The sequence below is a fragment of the Haemorhous mexicanus genome, chromosome 10 (assembly GCF_027477595.1).
Source record: "Haemorhous mexicanus isolate bHaeMex1 chromosome 10, bHaeMex1.pri, whole genome shotgun sequence".
Lineage (NCBI taxonomy): Eukaryota > Metazoa > Chordata > Aves > Passeriformes > Fringillidae > Haemorhous > Haemorhous mexicanus.
In genome coordinates this window covers 9,660,284-9,681,659 of record NC_082350.1, presented here as the reverse complement: position 1 = coordinate 9,681,659, position 21,376 = coordinate 9,660,284, and the positions used below count along the sequence as shown (strand labels likewise).

Below are 21,376 nucleotides of genomic sequence, written 5' to 3'. Positions count from 1 at the left end.
GAAATAAAAACCAAGGCTGTCAAAACACAGATTGTACCTCTCAGCCCTTCAGCCCAAGGGAATGAATGCCAGAAATAAATAGCAAAAGCAGTAATGCCAGCAACCACAGCCATATTACAGGCTGCTTTTAAGGGCAAGCTTTGATCCTGTGGTGGTGTGGGGAGACGAGAGGACAGGGTGGGTTCCCATTTCTGAAGCACCACATGGTGCAAGCTTCCTTTGCTCTAAGCAAGCTCTAGGTTTGTGTCCAGCACAGCCCACTGCATTGCTCAGGAGCAGGAAAAGAATTGTACAGGTTTCCCCCAATTCTCCCCCAAAGTGCCTTTTACCTTAGAGAGACCCTTGAATCCACAATCACAAGCAAGGGTAAGGCAGTCTTTTCGGTTCCTCTGCAAGATTTCCTCCAAGTCAGAGCCTGTTTTAATTTCCTTCACAATGAAACAATATGTGTCTCTGTCCCTAGTTACTATGGAGTTTAGGGAAGGGAGAGGCAGAAGTGCGAGACTCCTTACAAGCAATGCTCTGAGCAATGTTCCTTACTATCCTTCTGTGGCATCAGACATTCATTAAAAAAGTCTTGGCTGTGCTCTCTTCCTTGTTAATAAAGCTGTGTGGAGCTGTGGAGTCCTGCTCCAGGCACAACCCCCACCATAGCTCATCTTTATTGAATTCAGTTCCATTGTACTTATATTTTCTTAGCACGAGGACTTCTGCAATTTCCAACCCAAAACTTGTTGTAGCATTTCTAACACTGTGGGTCTCTTTTTCCTTTCCTGAGTTATCCAAGTTCAAGCTGGACAGACTTGAGACACTTCCTATCTGGTTGCAAACCATCATGTGTTCTCCATTGGAACAGATCCCAGTGGAAAAATTTTAGCTGGGATTCAACAGCTTGTTGCAATTTCCCCTTGATTTTATGGCCAAAAAGATGAAGGAACCAAGCTCTTCTATTTTTTCAGAAAGGCTTCTTACCATTGGGACTATGCTCATCATTAAAACAACAGCAGTAGTAAGAACCTTTGAGGCTTACAGAAAGTCATTTTAGACTAAGCAGGAGAGGAGAAGACTGATGCAGAAAGCTGCCACCACTGCCTTCCTGTCCCTGTCCTTACTGGCACTGTGCATTCCTTCTGCCAGAAGGATTCCTATGCACAATCCCTGAAGAGAAGGGAGCCAAAGGCCAGGCTGGTCACCATCCTGACAGAGCTCTCCTGCCCACCCTCTCCCCCAGCAATGGGAGAGCTGTTGGCTTCTTGTCAGGCCCCTGACACCAAAGCTATGCTCACAGCAAGAGCTGGATTCTGCCTCAAGCACCAGCTCTAACTAAAAAGGAAAGCAAAGAGCACATTACCCTGCTGTTTCACAGAGAACCAAGGTTAGCACAATCCATCATCTCTAGATGAAATGTTTGCAACCAGCAGATCCATCCATCTTCTCTGGGTGCAGTCATTTTTGCCAGTCTTACTTGTGTTGGTAAAAAGGGGCAGCAAAGAGCCTTTTATCTGAAAGCACGTTTCCCAGGAGATCAAAAGTATATTCTTTAGTTTTCAAATCTTCCCTCTTTATCCTCACAGTTCCCATATAGGGGAAAAAAAAGGCAAAATGTTAGTGAGAGTATATATAAATCACACCAAGCCCTGATCCTCTTATCCAGTAACCATAACACATCATACATTGAAAGTCTTTCTCTGAGAGAGTAAAATAAATTACATTTTCCTTGCCAGCATACTGAACCTTCTGTTGGTTATTGTAAATTACTGAAAGCACAAAGGTATAGTCTTTGTGTGCTCTTCTTGGAATATGGAATATGAACATCAAAGGCTGCAGTTATCAGAAACTGCTCTTTCTCTGCCTCTGCTTTTGACAATGGGCTGAGCTTCTCCCAGCCATTCCCAAGTTAAAAGAAACAGAATTTGACAAACCATTAGAAAAAAACAATTGTTGCCAAAGATAACAAATTATCTGTGCTATAAATATCACCATAACCAAATAACTGGCATTCAAACAATTAATTATAGCATAAAAGCATAGATTTAAAAGAGGTGAAAAAAACATATATTCCTTATAATTTTTTTCAACATTCAAGGTTTTTAAAATGCTACCACCTCTACAGCTGTTGAAAGGAATCATTGCTATCATCAAAATTTCATTTTTGAACAGTAGAAGATCATGCTTTTGCATGTGACAACATTAGCCAGTGTGTAATCATCCTACCCTAATTTTTTTGCCAGTCTGTTTTCAGAGTCAAGGTGAGCTTGGCTTTTACTCTGAAACAGGACACGGCAAGACACAGAGTTTTTATCTAGGGATTCTAGAACAAAATTGCACTTTTTTGAATTCTTCAAAGCTAACTTAAGAATTTGTCTCTTTCCTAATCAGAAAAATATCACAAGCATCACCACCACATGCATTTGCCCCATTCAAACTCAGAAACCTATTTTAATTCTGGGGGTACCACAAAGCTGCCCACAGCTGTACCCCACCTGTAGCCCTAGGGTGGTCTCAGAAATGATGCTCCTGTCTTGTACAACTTAGGCTCAGGTAGGAGAGCAAAGCAGCCTAAAGTTACTTCATGAATTAACTGGTATGGATTGTTTTCTGTAACAGAACAAAGGATGCCTGCAGGTTTCTATAGTGTTTCCTGAGCAGCTGTACTTTCTCTTGAAGGTCTCAATCTTTTCCCAACAGATTAGAGTCAGCGACAGCTGAGACTCTCCATCATGTTAAAACCTTGCCTTCTTTCAAGCAACATACATGACTCATCAGCTCAATAATTACAACAAACAAACCAAATTTCCCATCTGTCTCACTCTGGGTAGAGCCCACTTATATCAGTGCCTACAGATGCTGCTTTGGACACGCTGCAGAGGCTGGAGGAATGAGGAGCCACAACCACCCTGACCTCGTGGTGCAGAGCAGGACTGGTCCCTTCACTCCCTGGGTACTCAAGAGAGAGAGCAGATAGGAAAGGCAGTCAAATGGGAAGAGAATGTCTCTTCTCCTTGTCAGGAATGCATTTTAATTATGTTTCTCAGTTTTAAAATGCACCACGATGACTTTGTTTGATAAACGCTATGGAGCCTGAGGCACACATTTGTATCACAGTTGAGTGCTTTCATTGCATATTGTATTTTTAATTGTTCCTCAGAAGATCAAGCATCTTTCCACTGAGAAATCTAATACCTTATTATTATTTCTGATTCCACAATTATTTGGATCACTGTGGTGCATGTCAGCCACATGACTCCTGTGTATCTTTCTTTTTCTTCCTCACTCAAAGGATTCAGTTGTTTGGATTATGCAATCATTTTGTTAATACCAGGACAGATGGCCACAATGAAAACACACAGGGTACTCTCTCTGATAGATACTTGCCAATATCAACAGGAAAGAACAGAATTAAATTCATGAACTTCAGAGAGAAAACACAAACTTGTTCTTGAGCAGCAAATGGCAGAATGCTTTAATGTACAGAGAACAGCCAGTGCCACTCCATAGATATGCAGGTTGAGAGACTTGAATAAGTCAAAGCAGGGTCTGAAGTCACCTGTAGAGGTCAAATCACAGAGAGCTGCAAATGCCCTGTTTGTCACAAATGGCACAAGGTCAGCTGTGGAGAGGATGCAGGATAAGAATCCAGTGCTTTTCCACCCAACAGGTTTCCTAACACCAAAGTTAAATTGCCACCTTCCTGCTGCAATTGAAGCCCATATCTCTCACTCTGCCTGCCCACTAATTATTCACCTCATTCTTCAGTCTGGAAAACTCTTTCTTTGTCTGCCTGCTGCCACCTCTAAAGCAGGACAAACCAAGGACCTGTGATTTAACCTCATGCCCCCCCAGCAACACCACCAGTGGCATTCAGTGACCTTGGCACTGAGCCCATAACTCCTGGGGGAGCTGGGGGCACACAGCTAAACACACATGTCTCACCATGTGCTGTGAGCAGGGGAGAAGGTTTCCTACCCAGTGCAGAGAGAATCCAGATTTCAGCTTGAAAATCTGCAGATTTGGCTGCTACAGTCACCAGACCCCAGCTGCTGAAAGGAAGTCTAAGACATCTGGAAAATTTCCATCCTCTTGCTACTGCCTGTTCCCATGACGTCATTGCTAGCTCTCAACCAAGACAGAGACTCTTAGATGTCACTCAGTAACACCAGGAAATCATCTCCCTCCACACACAAAGGGCTTCTGCACGTGAGAACCTTAGCCAGAATGTTCCACAGAAAGGGCTTGTGGCACAGAGGGTCACTAAGGAGCAAGGAGATTTAACAAGAGAATGCCCCCAACCAATGAAAACAAAATTTTTAAAGGTTAAAAAAGAGTAAACATTAAAAGTTTGATCTGATACTTTTTTACCAGCAAAATGATGTTCAACAAGACACTGCTGACACAAGAAAGCTAGATGAAGGAAAAAGACAATTTGCTTTCTTAAGCATATGGTCTCAGACACCTGGTAAAACTTTGTTGGAGCTTGGTAAATCCAGAAGTCTCAAAATAATTAACTGGAGCAAAGTATGAGAGGAGAATTGGGCATCATTGCTGAGAACCCTGTATTTCTTTAAACCGAGTGACAAAGACCAGATCCTGCTCAAAACAATATTCCTTGTCTTTTCAATCAAAATGCAGGCTCATACACTAAGCAGACACTCTACCAAAGCTTACACCTCTATATTCTCTGAGCCTAAACCTCAAGATGAGACGTGCTATTTCCAATACCTCCAAAATCTCAATTTGGATGTCTCTGGTTTCCAGCCTAGGGCTCACACACGCTTGCAAGAGCACCAGGATACAGTACTTGCTCATTTGTCTGCATTGCTCTCAGACAGAAATGGGAAACACATATTTGGGCCTAATGGAAGTGAACCAACATTGTATAAATTATCTGCTACAGGTCATTCAGGGAGCTGTCTTTGCACTTTTGTCTTCAAAGTTTTTCCTTGTGCTCATTAGCAGTTAAAGCAGAAGGATAAAGAGGAAATTCTACCTCAGTTTCTTTATCAGCTGGATCAACATGTACATACACTCTTCTGCAACCATATTTCAACGAAAAAAATCTTCAGCTGTAAATAGCAAAAGGTAGGTTGGGTATGAGTGAAATGGTGGGATACAAAACCAGGACTCCTTTGCAAATATGATTGTACTGGCCCACACACCTATTCAAGACCTAATGTAAAAACTGCTTTTTGTCTCAACCTAAAGTAAGACAAAGGAATGAATCTGTCTTCATTGAAGTGAAGAACATTAACAAATGTCAGCTTTTCATGAACCTGACCTTCTACTGGAGAAATTTAAACACTGGCTTTTGCTATCCAGAAATAGGGGAGACTTTGGAGAACAACTGAAACCAACTTCTTGAAATAGCTGGGTTGATCAACACATTTCCTTTGAGAAAGTGGGAACAATGAAGGCTGTGTCCATCTCAGCAGACATCTTTCAGAACAGAATTATAGATAACACTGTGGTAAACTGATACAGAGAAAGGTAAAGTCCTGGATTTACATACCATCCTCCCAGAAGAGCTCAGGCAACTTCCCAACAGATCTGAAGTACTTGTCCTGTGCTGATTTATTTCCAACCAAGAATATTTTTTCCATATTGGCATTTTAAAACAGGTTTTTTATACTAATTTCCATGACAGTACAAAGAAAATGCCACAAACTAAAACTTAAGAGGTAACCTTGAGAAAGAATCATTCTGAGTCCTCATTTCAGTCCTTGTATTCCCTCACTCACTTATTCTAGCTGTCATCCCATTGTTTGGTTCATTTTTCATTAAACATGGTTTTGACAAATGCACATTTTGTAGTGAAAACAGTTGCAAAAAAGAACACAGCAGTATTTTTATTCAGAGCAGTTCTAAACACTATTGAGTAAAACAGAAGGATGACATGTCAGCTGAGCTTATTTACTCCATCTGACTTAAAAGTTTTATCTCAGAGTTCTTTAATGGAAGCCCATGAAAAATTAAGACAATGGATATGACTAGCAGTGATACTTTCCCTAAATGGAGCACTTCGTCACAGCTGTTGAGCACTGGCAGAGTCCCACTCATTTCATTTGCACAAGCAACTCCAAACCCTTCCATCATGCACATGAAAACTGCCATAAGGATTTCCCACACACCCCCACCACCACTGCTGGCTGTAGAAGTGCAATTTCCTGCTGATCACACAATGTTTTCTCCCTCAAACCTATCAAGTGAAGCTTCCCATAAAAGTACTTGCCAGCACTGGGTCCCATCTCCCTGCAGCAAGTTATAAGTAGGGCAAAATGAAGATGTATTTCCCACGTAAATTAAAATTGTTCTTATGATTGCAATATTTGTGTCCCCAAGAGAAGAAGAGTGTTTGAGGTGGGTGGATAAACAAATATTCTAATCACATTCTTTTGAGTGCTGCAATTTGATTTCAACATCAGTTAAGTTTTTCCTTTTTAATTTCTCCTCTTTGCTCAGTGGGAACTATAAAAAAACCCAACAAAAACATGTCCTTGTAACTTACTGCTTTTCGATCTGTTATGATTTATTTGCATGTTTATTTTCCTTGTTATAATGATTGGCTTAATGTATTTTCCTTTTTTTATTCCTGTTTTCACAGTGCATTTCAGGGATCAGCTCCACTTGATTTCTAGCTGCTGAGTGATTAACCCGGGGGGAGTCCATCTGCAAACCCTAGGAGCCAGCTGGGTTACATTCCCTCTTGCTTCCAGCTCCACTGGCTGTATTTTCACCATGCTGCCAGGGTGGCTTCCAGCTGCTCACCTCACAGCTCTGGTGGTGAGCAAGATGGGTTCAGGTTCATGTGGCTCTGTGCTGGCCCAACACAGAGCACAGGTCACAGCTGCTCTGGACATGGGTCAGGCCCCGTGTCCTTCCTGAATCTGCCTCTGGGTCAGCTCCAGGCAGCCAGTGAAGGACAGAAAAGTCAGCTTTCCAGAAGATACCAAGACCTGGAGTGTGGGAAAGGTGAGGAGGCTGTCCATGGGACGTGGCATGCAGGCTATAACCCACCTCACCAGCTGCTCGGTGCAAATGCCTCAAGGATGCTGCAGCAAACCACCTGCTTTCCTGGCTTACCCAGCCATCTTCACTGATTCCAGGGGACTAAATGCAAAGGGATTAAGGAAAATAAACCTTTAGGAAAATTAAAGAACAAAGTCTCAAAGCAGTGTCAACATGCATCCATTGTGCATGCTGCACTTACTTGTGGGAAGTGCTTAGGGGTTAATTTGGGAATGTTCAAGTCATTAAAACAGCAGCTCTGGAATTAGCTTCCTATGCAATGTAGTACTTTAAATAACATTCCTTTTGCATGGGCAGATTGTCACATCCTGCAGTGACATGTTAACAGCTTTTAGTGGCAGCAGAGGCAATTTCTGAAGTCCTTTAACTAAGAGGACCCTATTCCTTTATTGGATTTATGGCTTAGCCATGCAATTGCTTTACATTCTACAGAAAGACATAACATTTTGCCATCTACAGAACCCACCAGTGTCTGATGTGTTCCTAGTGTTTCCCTCTGTCAGTCAGTGACAGAAAAAACTCAAGAGAATTTGAGTGAAGTGGGGTCCTGGATCAGGACTGGAGAGAAGGCAGCCAAGGGAGAGAAGTAAACAGTGGGACATGAGGGGACAGTGTGACACTACTGCTTGTAGCAAGGTTTACAAGGTTTGGAAGAGAAGAAATCCTGAAAAAACTGCTGTGGGGAACATGGGAATGGCAGTAAGAGCAGCAGCCCAAGGAGAGCAAGACCAAGACTACAGAAATGAACTGAGACAAAGGCACTCAAATCATCAGGGGTAAATGCACAGTAAGTAAGTAATAAGTAAGTAATGGTAGGGTGACAGCTCACTCTGCATATTTATATTTCTCTTCACTTTGTATTCACAGAGCTCTTTGAAATGCAGGAGTAAGTTTCTGGGAGGCTTAAAGGATTTAGCCATCTAGCTAAAATAAACAAAACACTCCTGTCTGCTGGAGAAGCAGTAGATAAGCCTAGCTACAAGGAGTGCTTTAACTAGTTGTTACAAAGAGAAAAACAACCTAATAGAAACAACAAAAAACAACCAAAACCCAAACCCAATTAAAAAAACCGAAGAGCAACAACATAAACCCCAACCCAAACCCAAACATTCAGCTATGTCTTCCTTGTTAAGTATGTGAGGGTTGCTGCCACTCCACCTGTTCTGTGGGGCTTGCTGTCCCAACAGGAGAAAAGAAACACTTGAAAGATGGAAACACAAGAAGGACTTGGAAGGAACCATTCAAAAGGGTATTTCTGATTGTTCAAACTGTCCCTTCCAGTCACTTTCTTTGTGCTCTTGCTCCTGGGAATGATCAGCTGCAGCTTTGAAACACACAGGAGTGCTCAACATCAAACAACCAGACCACATGGACACGTCCCAGATATTACCACATCACTATATTACACAAAAAGTCAAAAAAGTTTATTGCCCCTCCTCACTTAGACCATTATCTCTGCCCTCCATGTTTCCAAAAAAGGGTTGGTGGAAAAGATTAGCAGAGCCAAAAATATTCCTCATCCAGAAAATACAGAAGAGAGCTTGAACTCAGACAATCCCCACTTGATATTTTTGCTTGTTATGAGCTGGCAAGGAACTGAAATTTCAGATGGCCAAAACCCAAGAGCTGTTTGGAAATTAATCAATACAATGAATTCTTCACATGAGAAGGTTGAAGAATGGGGGAGAAATAGATGCTATTTAAGCAGAACCAAGAGAATAATGACCTGGATGCAGGTAGAAGTCTCTCCTATAATTCTGTGAACAGATTATTTGCTGCACTATTGCCCAGTCTCCATCAGAAGGAACATATCTATTTTTCAAAATTGTGCTTAGAAGTATGAAGAAAAAACATAATGGGCAAGTTCCCCATGAGACTGATGGGAACTTCCCATTCTGAAGTATGAGGAGGCTCCAAGTGCACAGCACACAGCCAGATTTCATTTCCCCTGCCACAGCTCAGGTGTGCCTAGTTATCTCTTTTATCTACAAGAACAAAAATATCCATTTGAACAGCACTAATATTTCAATACGTTGTCTCTGCGATGTTTAAGGACACACAGAACGAAATCTGGATGCAAGCCTTTTTAACAGTGCCAAAATTATTCACTAGGAAATGTCCATTCCTCACCTGAGCATTGCTGGGCTGTTTGCCCTGTGCCCTGACCTGCAGTTACCTGTGGGCAGCCTTGTGCAGCTGCTCTGCTTTCTCAACATGTCTGAAAGCTCCACTTGGTAACAGACCTTTGACATCTTTCACACATTCCTTTTCTGAGGCAGTGGAAGGACAATTTATTTTCAAGACACATAGCTATCCACCTTCCCCCTGGCCACTCTCCCAGAGGTCACCCAGTAATTCCATTTCAACACCATGCATTTTGCATGCTGGCATTATCTGATAGCTCTCCCTGTGTGTTTTAAAGACCTGCTTTCTGTGGTCACTGAAAATTGACAAGTGTCACACGAGTGACTGAAGAAAACAAGCAGTACTCAAAGCCAAGGGAGAGTGACATTCAGACTGGTGGGGTACACTCCTTTAAGGTAGACATCCTAAATACACATCCCTGTCAATTATTTACTCATCTCATCTCCATTAGGATCTGTTTACAAAGCTCCAAACATAAAGAAATACACTAAGTTCCCATTTCCCAAGTAGAGGATAAGAACTTGGGTTGTTTTCTCCTTGAAATGGAAACAATAGAAGTGAATATTACAGCCCTTCAAAATGTTTTTGACAAGACATTTTTCATTAAGTAAAATGTTATTTAATGACATCTGGAGTTTAGTTCAGGTAGGTATCTGGGATCTCAAGTGAAGTCACAAAGATCCCAAATTTTAATAAAGTCTGACTTGGGAATCTGAAAATGGGATGTTTCAACAGCTCTACTTCACAGACAGTAAAAGGTTTGATCTGGTTCCAGTGGGGAATTTCAAAACCTTAGAGGCTGTTGCAAGACAGCATTTCTTGTTCCTCAGCCAGTTCTCATCAGCATAGTCATAATAACCATAATCAGAGATTTATGTAGTCTTTTATCCCTATAGAACTTAAAGCAATTTGCAAGTGACTGTAATCATAAAAAGCATGTATGAAACAGTCACACTCATACTCCCCACTAAGTTAAAGAGGTTAGTCTGCACTGAAGTATGACAGCTGTTGAAGAAACTGCAGAGTTATGGTTTAAGAATAAGTGGGAGGTAAATGCAGCAACTAATTGAACAGCAAGAGGGATTTAAGTAGGCAACCTATAATTATTATAACTGAATTGAGCTATAAGATGAAAGCAAGCAAGCAGGTTTTACTGAGAGGATTTGTAAAACATGCATCATCTGCTGTCTCAATAAAGGCTCCTCCCTTCTGTGGGTGCCCCTGAAAGCCCAGGTTTAGTCCCTAAGCTACGTACCATGAACCTGCTTTCACCTGATGCAGTAAAACCTGAGTCAGACAGGTTTGTGAATAAGGTTTACCAGTGTCTGGAGAAGTTCCTACATCACTGCAAACAGCTTCTCCAAGACCACCAAACCAGACATGGAATGTCATGGGAAATCATTTACATACTACTGGATTTAAAAAAAAATAGATTAATTCCAATCTGTGCAGTTGCATGCACAAAATCTGAGGCATGCTTATCACATCTAGAAAGTTAAGCAGAGAAGATGAAGACAGTTGGTGTGGTTCCAAATAGGCCAAAAGGGCATTTCTCATTCACACAATTTTAGAAGCTCCACATGCCAATCTCATACCACTTGGGGCTTAAATTCATGAAATACTCCTGTGAGATGCTTCAAAGGTTATTGTGTCAAAGAGCAAAGCAGAAAGCTCTGACAGGGAAGAAATTTCCAGGAGCTTCCTGAGACAAGCTCAGCAGAACACACAGCTGCTGAAGTAGAGTTTCTGCTGAGAGAAAAACAGCCACCTCTGTTAAAAGCAAAGACAAGAAACTTGTGCAGCTCTGCACAGCAGAAATACTCACCAAAGTGGGAAAGAGCTGCAAAGAGCACTGACAAAAACGTTGCCATTATCATGGCTGTGGGATGTCATTATCACTGCAGTGAATGCTTGTGCACTGAAGGCAAGAGACCAAAAAAAGTAGTGTAAATATTGTAGGACTGTTGAATGAGGTGCTGTTCTTCTGCATCTGTTTGAATTTATCAAAATACTTTTTTCTTTTAGAAGAATGATTGATGGAATTTTCTCACATCAGGTTTGATTGCAATTATGAGGTCATACGTAAACTAAAAAATAAAAGCTACTAAAAAGACTAATTATGTGGACATTTTAGCCTTTTTTTGTTATACATATTTGCTACAACCTTTTTTGTCATACCAGAATAAAGAGGACAAATCAGTTAGATTTGACCATCTCCTCAGTGTCCTCAACCAAAGAGGAATTTTTAAGAAATTTAGAAGCTTATCAAGTAGTGGGATCATTAACAGAGACAGGAAGCCCCTCTTGCTCCCTCCCTGAGCCTTTGAAGTATCTCTTGGCAGGCTGAGCCCCTCCTGGGGGGCTGTTCTCTGTGCCCCTTGCCATGCACAGTCTGGATCCAGAGGAAGCCAGTTTGCCAAGGTTTCCTCACAGCCTACTTTGATCAAACCTAACCAGCAAAGATTAGTGTGATCCAAGTGTGCTTGGACTCACTTGAAATCATTACACACCTGAAAAGCAGTGAAAATGAAACAGTTTAAGCAAATCTGAGTCCTGACAGAACTGGTAATCTGTGAATCCAAGCAGGCTCTGGAGAAGGGGTCCTAGGCAAAAAGGGAGCACAGAGTGTAGCAAAGGGACTTCAAAGTTCTTGATGCAACTCAGAGGAAAAGGGAAATGGAAAGAAGGCCCTGAACAGAAATTAAAATGTTTCTTTTTTCAATGAAAGGCCTCTCAGAGAAAGGAGCACAAACATGTCTCTGTTCATAAAATGGTGCTCTCTCTCTCCCTGTGGTCTCTCCCATATGAAGTTGGGAAGATCCCAACAGCAATTGTGGAGCCTGCCTAGTGGTTCTCATTAGGTTCTTAAGAAGTCCTTGCTATGAAATCCCCATGGGAAATTGAATAAGGCTGGGTTTGGGCAAGCAGAAAAATTGAATTCTGAATGGATATTTCTGTGGAGCACAAGGAGGCATCCTTGACTGCAGTGAAGTTCTGGTCATTGTACACCCTGCAGACTGTACCAAACCCTTTCCATACATCTCAGCAAAGACTGGCAGGCAAAAAGTGGCCTTGTGTCACTTGGGAGCTGAAGACTGCTGGGCTCACATGCAAGGAAGGTGATGGAGCTGGACTCAATGCTGATAATAATTTTCTGTTGCTTTGTCTTCTAAAGCACAGTGTCTTGTCTGCTCACATCTGGGGAACGGTTTCCCTTCTGCTCTTCCTGCAGCTCCTGTGGCATTGCTTTCACCCAGCCTGGTCCACAAAAGCAGAGGGATCTCCCTGTCAGACAAGGAAGTTCTTGCTGGTCCCACAGGCCAGGTCAAATCCTGTTCCATGGACACACAGGGATGCCAGTAAGCACACAGAATCCAATGGAACGTGGACTTGAGGCTTCACAGCCTTGGGGCTTGACTTTAAACTTGACAAAGTTAAGACAGCACTTAAAAGGACTGACCCCTAGAGAGTTTGTTCAAGTTCCATGCACACTTTAGTTTATATGAATTAACTTCTACTGAATATTTTGCCCACAGAAAAACTTGCAATCCAGGCACTGTTAAAGCTCCATCCAAAGCACTTCTAATATTGTTTATTATTCTCTTTCAACTAATGGGTACTAGAGCTACACAGCAACCCTTGAGAACAGTAGAAACTCACCCCTTTGCCTGAGGAATGGGCACCAAAACAAGCTCACTTCCTTTCCCTCACTGACAGAGACTTGCACCCAATTTCAAATCCCTTCTGAAGCCTGAACTTCAAGTGTGGAAAGAAAATAAAACAAGAGCACCCCTATTAAGGGAATACTTCAGGGGGAGTCTGTGTTGGAGTCCTGGATGCTGAGAATTTTAGACTTTCTGTGCATACAGACTCTAACTGTAATTGGCCTTGAGACAAAAACAGGACATGAGGGCATTCACCTACCACGGGCTGCCCCAGTGATATTTCTGACTTTATAGTTACTTGTTTTCACAGCAGGTTTTCCAGTTTTGCATCTTAATGTGGGGTGAATGTGGGTTTGGCTTTTACTTCATTAGAGATTTTGCTTTTCTATCAAAAGAATATAAAAGCAGTAAAAAGCAATAACACCCCCCAGTCTAATTTTGATTTCAAGTCTGCCTTCAGACTTGTTTTACATAGGCTTTATGATGCAGCATTAGACTTTGTTTGGACAAGAATCCTCTCCTTGCAACAATAAAGAACTCTGCAGTAGACCCCAAGTACTCTTCCCTGTGGAAATGTTAACACCCAAGCAATTTTCACCCTGATCATTCAGTTTTCTTTCTATTTCTTTCTATTTTCCAATGCACCAGTGCACAGTGAATAGTACACAGGAATCTGCCTACTTGCCAGTAGATAAGTGAATTATAATCACCCTCAACAAATAAAGCAGCCTAAATTTAGGTGCATAAACACAAACTTGCAGTGAAGTAATTGACTTGCAAGCTACAAGACCAAGATTAAACAAGCTACAAGATTAAACAATAAACAGAAGAGAATGCATGATTATGAAAATGATTCTTTAAAAGCTTAAAAAGGATTTGAGCTGAGTTGGAAGCAGTGATTCTCATGTGAAAATCTTAATTAGTTTGTAAAATTGTCCTTATTTAGACTTGCTATATCCTAAGAATTTCTCTTTGTGATTTTTTTTTTTCTTTTTTAAACTAGAAACAATTAAGTGGTGATTTTTTACAATGGTGTGGAAGGTTTAGATGGCTGTTCTATAACTACACTCTCTTTGGCTGGATAAGTAGTTTTCCATCTCAGGATTTTTTTTTTCCCCTGCTTACAAAAAGACTTCTTCCCAGTTGAAAATAATGGTCATACATAATACAAGACAATATAACTTAAGGCAAATATAATAAATCTCCTGTGAGGCTACATATTTCAAAATTTTTTAGGTTGGCTATTTTGATAAAAATGTGTCAGAATTACAAACCTACTCCCCTAGAGGAGAAAGTCAGGTATCACTCAACAAAATATGTGTCTATTCAAGGCTTCCTCATTTTTTTTTCCGTGGTAACTCGATTTAAAACAGATTAAAATCTTAAACCTAAAATAAGGCATTTATGAGAGTCCAGGTGAATCACAGCTGATCTTTAATTTGAAGGTTCAGGTGAGTCATTACTTTTTATAAATTTCCTGATTACTAAGCTCCCCAACATACAGACCAGCACCCTGGATGAATTATGAATAACAGCAGAAGCACAGGAGAAATATCACCCACTTGTGTCTGAGCTGAGGAAGAAAAATAAGGTTCCTGCCAAAACCACCCCCAGGGCAATGCAGAATGGCTGGAGGTTCTTTAATAATATTATTGGGTGTGATTTGAGTTCAGATGAAAGCAGGAGAGGAAAAAAAATTCAAAATATTAAATAGAAAACAATTTCCTTTACAGACTTACTCCATTTTGTGTGTGTATATGGATTTTTCCCTGGCAGTCTTTTAACACCATCCTATTTTTCACACGGTCTGGTTGGAATTACATTCCAAAGGCTTTAAACCAAATAGTGCATATGAACCAAAATTATTAAACCTTCTCTATTGTTGCTGCTTATACTACATATGAGTATCCTATGCCTGCTAAGGGAATAAAAATGTCTTTTCTAAAGAACAGTAAGTTCTTTATCCATCTAACATCTCCATGGCTCAGGGACAGGGCTTGGTGTGTCCAAAGAGTGACACAGATTTCATGTCACTGCTGCACTTCAGCTGATGTAGGCTGTACCACTGTGGGCCAGACCTGCAGCTCATTCCTGTGAATTCCAAGAAGCCAAACCACTTTGGGACCTGACAGTCTTGGTCTGGGTTATTTTTCCTTTCACATTAGTGCTACAGTAGGGAATTCATTACCAGGGTAGTAGTACTGAATTCTATCCATGTTTGCTTAATATTGCACAGCAAGGGGCTGGTCTCTGATTGCAACATTAACCACAACACCACACAATGAGGATGTGCAGAGCTCAAAGACACTGCTTGCTGCTGCTTGGACCTCATATGGCACTGAGGAGATGCAATAACCTTCAATTGCCTAGTGCTAAAAACCAATTTACCCAAAAAATAAAATGCTAAAGAAAAGTCCATACCTGACTTAACCAAAACAAGCAAAAAAATGCTCTAAGCAGCTGTAAGAAATGTAAATATTCCGTGTAGAAAAGCTCTGCCCTCTGGCCATGCTGCAGGATGGCAGATTCCCTGGAGTGCCCCTGTCAGGACCCTGGCTCTCCTGAGTCAGGGGGCAGAGACCAGCTGGGCAGGGTGGTGCAGGCTGGGTCACACCCTGGGGCCTCTTGCTGCCTGCACTGACTGTGTGTGGGCCCCAAGAATTCCTGCCTCAAGGCTCAGCCCCTCCTGCCAGCCAGCCCAGGCAGTTCTCCTTGCCCACGGCAGACACTGGAATCACCCTGCTCAGAGCCAGCCCAGAGCTGCTTCACTGCAGCTCTCTTGGTGCTGAGCTCTGTCCCAGCTGGTTCACTCAGCATTAGCAGATCCCAAAGATAGCTGAGAAACCAAAATATGAGACTTTTAACCCTTTCAACTTCTCCCAGCGCCCTGTACACAGAAACACCCAAGTCTGCAGAGAGCAGTGCAGGCAGACAGAACCATTGTCAGCTGGCCATGAGCACAGATCCCCTGCCCTGAGCCTGAGGTGGGGTGCAGAGCCCTGCCAACAAAGCACTCACAGCACAGGGCAGCAGTGCTGAGACCCTCATCTTCTTCCTGACTAAAGGAAATCACAGATAGGGGTGCAGAGAATTTTATTAACCTTGATAAGACCCATCCCTAAATGTATTACATCATCTCCTGTTCTTAGAGAAGGCAGCTTTGAATTTCCAAGCCAGCTGCTGTATATACTCCAGGGAGTAGTGCCACACATACATTTACAGCAGCTGAGTCTCAGCACAGCACTTTTCTGTCTGGGGAGACTCAGCAGCTAAAAGGCAATCAAAATGCAGAGTCCCAGAGAGCAGTGTGGAAAGGGGCATTGTCACCTGGCAGGTGTCCTCCTGCAGGACAGCTGCTGGTACCAGGCAGTGTTCTCTGCATGAACATGTTAGGATGATGGAGATGGAACAGAGGAGGGCAAAAGAAAGCTGCAGCTTGTGATCAAGCTGCAGTAAATCACTGCTTCACACTGAGAAAAGAGCCACATGGATTAGAACATGCCAATATTTTGTTGTAGGGATCAGACTAGCATAATATCAGAGCTCTACAGCAGACTCAGTCCTGTTTCTCTGAAATAGCTGTGCTTTCCTTCCCTCTTCTCACTTCCTTCTGATGAGCTTTCCAATGCATGCAAAAAAGCAGAAAGGCATCCACAGAGAGCCTGCTTATCTCAAAGCCTGACTGCCTTGTGCCCAGAATGATACCAGAGCCCTGCAGAGTCTCTGAGGGAGCTGTGGAGCAGAACATCCAAAGGTGTCAGCAGAAGGAGGTGAGCTGAGGTTGTATAGACCTGGTTATAGGAAATGGAAGTACTCAGAAATCATTGATTGCTGAATCATGAACTCTTGCCTAACTTTCATCCTATTTCCTACCTGCAAACTTGCCACTCTCTGCAGAGAAGGTAAATAACATTATTTCATTTTATTGTAGGGAAACAAAGAAACAAAGCAATAAAAAGATTTGTCCATAATAACCCAAAGGACTCATGAGAGAGCTGGACATCACTCTGAATCCAGCCTGGCCCTTTGGACAGGAGATGTAGACAGGGCACCCCAGCAAAGCTCTGGGTCTCTGGTGTTGGTGCTTGGCCACAGAGCCCTGGCTCTGTGCAGGGCCAGACCCACTGCCCACAGCAGCCACCCCACAGGGCTCCCACTGCCACCAGAGAAGGATAAAAGCAGCTCCTCAGGAGCTGCAGGGCAACCACATGGTGACCTCCAACACAACACACCCCAAGTAAGCAAATATTGTCCATAATACCCAACTAAAAGAGAAGAAAGTTTAAAAAAAAGAAAAAAGAAGTGATATTTTCCTTCACTTGTTGCCAGCCAAGTGCTGCTGTTCACCCAGGTAAAAATATTACTTGTGTCTACAGGATGGTAGAAATATACTTTATTATTAGCAGGTGCTGAGAGGCAGCTGTGTAAACTTTCCCCTGATTCCTGCTGGTGGGTTAAACAACAGTTTGATTTACCACATTCAAATTTCCTTTTGGCTGTTCTCTCCATTGCACACACACATCAGAGGACACCACAGAAAAATTCTGGCCCGTCCTCAGTTTAAACTATTAATGCAATACTTTGACTCATACATCTCTCACACTCTAAATGTTTTGTTAATATGATACAGTACTCAAGATGAGGATAAATCATGGCTGTAAAAAGAATTTGCTTTCCACTTCCAGAACCACCCTTTGAGTACCCACATAGAATATTGACCTATGACACAATGAAAGCCTAGTAAAAACTCATTTAATAAATGCAAATCTATTAATAAACCCAGCTAAAATGTGGAATGAGGATGTTCACCTTCTGCTTAGTTTTTTCATTGTGCCAGGGACAGAACAGGAGATTAAGGCTATGATTACTTTTCTGCTGGTCTCTATACCAGCTCATTTGACAAAAGGGACGCTGGGACTTTAAACACTCCTGCAATAATAATCATCAGCTGATCATTAGTGATTTCAGTACAAAATTGAAGCAGTAGCAAACCACTGAAAAGCTCAAGCCCTCAAGCCACTATTGAAAGCTCAGTCTGTGTCCATTCTGATCTGAACCAAAAAAGACAGCTGGTTCTGGGAGCAATTCAAGATAGTTTGGCCTAAAATGGAGTTGGAAGTAGGAGCTGGCTTGCTAACAAAGCAATTCTTTTTTCACAGAAAGAATAAATTGTAGAAAATTTTCCAAAACTTCTGCATGCATTGCTAGAATAGCTGAATTGCTCTAAACCATTTCTATTATTAACAAACTTTCAGTAGTTTCAGAATACAATATACTTTCCAAGATATTTAACAACCATATGTATATATGAAAGAGAGAAAAATATTTGTACCTCCTTAGATACTTATTATCCAATCATAAGCTAAATTTCTCTCCCCAAGTTCCCTCCCTGAGTAGTATAATTTTTCTGCAAGAAAGGAAAGTACTGGTTTCTGATCACAAGTTGGGATCTTGATAACAGCAGAAGTCAGCATTAAATCATCTGAAAGCAGTTCAAGTGACCCAGGTTCAACATATTCATTAAAGATTTCTATAGAGCCATCTGCATTAAAACCCTGAGCCAAAGGTTCCATTACACTGGAAAAAACCCAAAATGTGAGTTTGATGAAAGTTCCTGCAGAAAAGCAATCTGAATGATTGCTTAGGAACAGTGAATGTGGGTCCTTTCAGACTCAGGTAACACCCTGAGCTGGGAATACCTGCAGTATTTGCAGCCTAGAATAAATAAAAGGACCTGGTGTGGATTACAATTTAGGCACCTTGTATTAATTTCAAGGACATCTATATTCATACAAAATTATGACAACAATTTGTTTGTAAAAAGAATTTACATATATAATTTTGCCTATGTAATATGCTGATTGCTTAAGAAGTCTGAAATGTTTTTAGCTCCTTGGGAAAAGTCAGCAGTGAACTTCCAGCTCAAACTTCAACTTAAGCATCAAGGCACTACAGGCTAACAGAGCATGTTCTGCAAATTACCCAGCCCACTGTGCATATGCTGAATCTGTGCTTTTCAAACCATCAAAGTCTTGACAGGAAAGCCTTAGTCCCACTGCAAGCTGATCTCAGCCACATCAGAGATTTGGAGAGAACTTTGCACCCCATAGATCAGCCTGAATTGTGCTTTCAACCAGAAGACAGGCTCGTTTTCAGTCCAAGCAGGAGAAAAGTAAACTCAGTCTTACCCCTGGAAATGTTTCCACTAATACTGGGTTCCTTCTGCTCCCTAAAAGGCAAAAGAGCTTAATCTGTGTTTAGAGAATGCAGAGTACAGAATTTTTGAGCAGTCTCTTGAGGCAGGTGCACTTTCCCGCTAAATCTGTACTCATCTAGCCAAAGAGGAACCCATCCTCCTGTGGCCCTGTGCTCTTTGTCACTGCTGTGCCTTGGGACAGCTAAACCCTGCTCCTTTAGCAGGGTGCTCACCTCTAGGGGTGATGGCACCACACCTCCTAGGGAGGGAGTTGTCTTCCCAAGCAGGACCTAAAGTCCCCAACAGCCACATATTCAACTCAGTGATCTTTTGAGCTCAGCTAAAGCTGAGTCAGCTTCTTTGGTCAACTCCATGCTACAAATGCCAAGCCTCTGAGGAAATGGAGTACTGCTTTTGGCACTGAAAGTAAGGTCTTTAAATTATATTCTGTGTGGCTTCTACGTAGGGAAAAAGTCAGGTTTAGCTCCCTCAGCAGAAACTCTTCTTAAGTAGATGAGTCTCCAATTAGAGAAGGATAGAAATCACTCATTCTGAATCTAAACTGCTTGGATTGCAGATCACACTGATTGGAAATTAGTGCCTCAGATTTATTTCTAGTTAAAATAGGCTGACTAAATTCCACAATTCATTATGTTTATTCTTTCCAGATCTACATACAGTCAGCAAACAGCTACTTAAAAGTTCCAAGTAGCTCGGCTGTATTTGTGATTGCCTTCTGCAGCTCAGAACCATAAAAGGTATAATACACAATTTTTTCCTCTTTCTAGTTTTCTTTGTTTTTCACTCTCTTTTTGGCAGATGTCAAATAAAGGGATTTTATCTTTCAGTTGCTATTTCTCATTTTTCAGCTGCAGCTGTGATCTCACCCCAATTAGCTAGAGTGTTCCTCTGCCTGCACACAGCATAAACAACAGGGCAGACCCAACAGGAGGGATCCAGAGGAATCAGACAGCATTAGGCAACAAGCTATTTTAAATGTACAAAGAGACAACATCTTACCTGCTACAGAAGACTCCTCTCAAGGGACTGCTGGTTAGAAGGGGGATGAAATCCTGCCCCTCTAGAAGTTCTCTCAGCAGACTCAGCCAGCCATTAACTGCACTGCCATTGGAACACAGGATTTGTGGGTGGCAGAGCCTTGTAGTCACAGACCAGCTCACCCCAGTTCCAGCCCACCTGCAATTCCATACCCCTCAGTCACAAACCATGCCTCCTGCAGGGACATCTCCATTGTAGGGGCAGCTTGAGGATTTTTTTTTTCCACAGGAAGATCTCTTTTCACAAGATAACACAACTACCAAGCTGCATTGCATTCTTTGCCTACAGTAAGAATGGCAGCTTAAGTGATGAGGTTTTCCCTCCTTTATTTTTTTCATTTATAGCTTTATTCAGAGAGAGGATCTTCAGCTCATCCTTCAACTTCAGCTGCTTGAAAAGAGATGCCAGAGGTCACTGAATCACCCTTAACTTGCTACCTCACCTTAGGGCAAAAGGATTATCTGTGGCTTAGCTGAACTCTAGGTAGGGAGCTGAAATGGATTGCAAAAGATCCTGTGCAAATGCTGCAGGGACAGGTGGGTTCAGGAGCATTAAACTGTTAATCCAATGAGAAGGAAAGGACTGCATTCATTACACGTGCAATCAAACAATGTACTTACAATATAATAATATAATTATTTTAAAGGAATGGCTGATTTGTGAAAGGAAGAATGTGAATTTGCATGATAAATGCACAGTTGCCTTCCCACAAATATAAGTCTGAATTAATGGCTTGTTTGACACCTACTGTGTTATAGAGGACAAGAGAGAAGGGCTGTATTTATTGCTGCTCACACCCACACCAATTTATGGCCACAGTTCTTTTCCAACAGCATGTTTTGTTCCAGGATAGATAGCCAGAAGAAACATGAAGTCAAAATCAACCAGAGCTGAATATAAACATGTGTTCACAAGTGTCTGATCAAATTTATGATTTTCAATAGTATGTGCCTAGATTCAAGTCTGTTTTACTAGGAGAATGCAAAGTAAATACTGAATTGTTTAAACTACTTTTATTTTCCATGACCTCTAATATTGCTGCACTGCAAAATGGGATCTCAAAATTAATGATTTCACCACACAGGAATCTGAAAGATTTTTGCCTCCTTTCTGGGTTCCTATAGTTAAATATCTACACACTTCATAATCTTTCCTGTGGCAAAAATAGTTATCCTCACTATAAATATCTTTACACCTGTGATTTTGTATATTATTTTATTATAATAGAGAGAAACTAAGGAAGAGTAAAATTGCTTCTAAGTACATCTACAGAGAATAAATCCCATTC

At 41.7% G+C, this 21,376-nt stretch overlaps 1 long non-coding RNA gene across 1 annotated transcript in view; it reads right to left on the bottom strand.

Annotated features, from left to right (window-relative positions):
* Window positions 1-20,363, bottom strand: part of LOC132331662 (uncharacterized) — a 125,437-nt gene extending 105,074 nt beyond the window's left edge. The window contains exon 1 of the long non-coding RNA XR_009487654.1: window positions 20,050-20,363. This is a non-coding gene — a long non-coding RNA (uncharacterized LOC132331662). The remainder of the gene's footprint in view (window positions 1-20,049) is intronic.
* Between the last annotated feature and the right edge of the window lie 1,013 nt (window positions 20,364-21,376).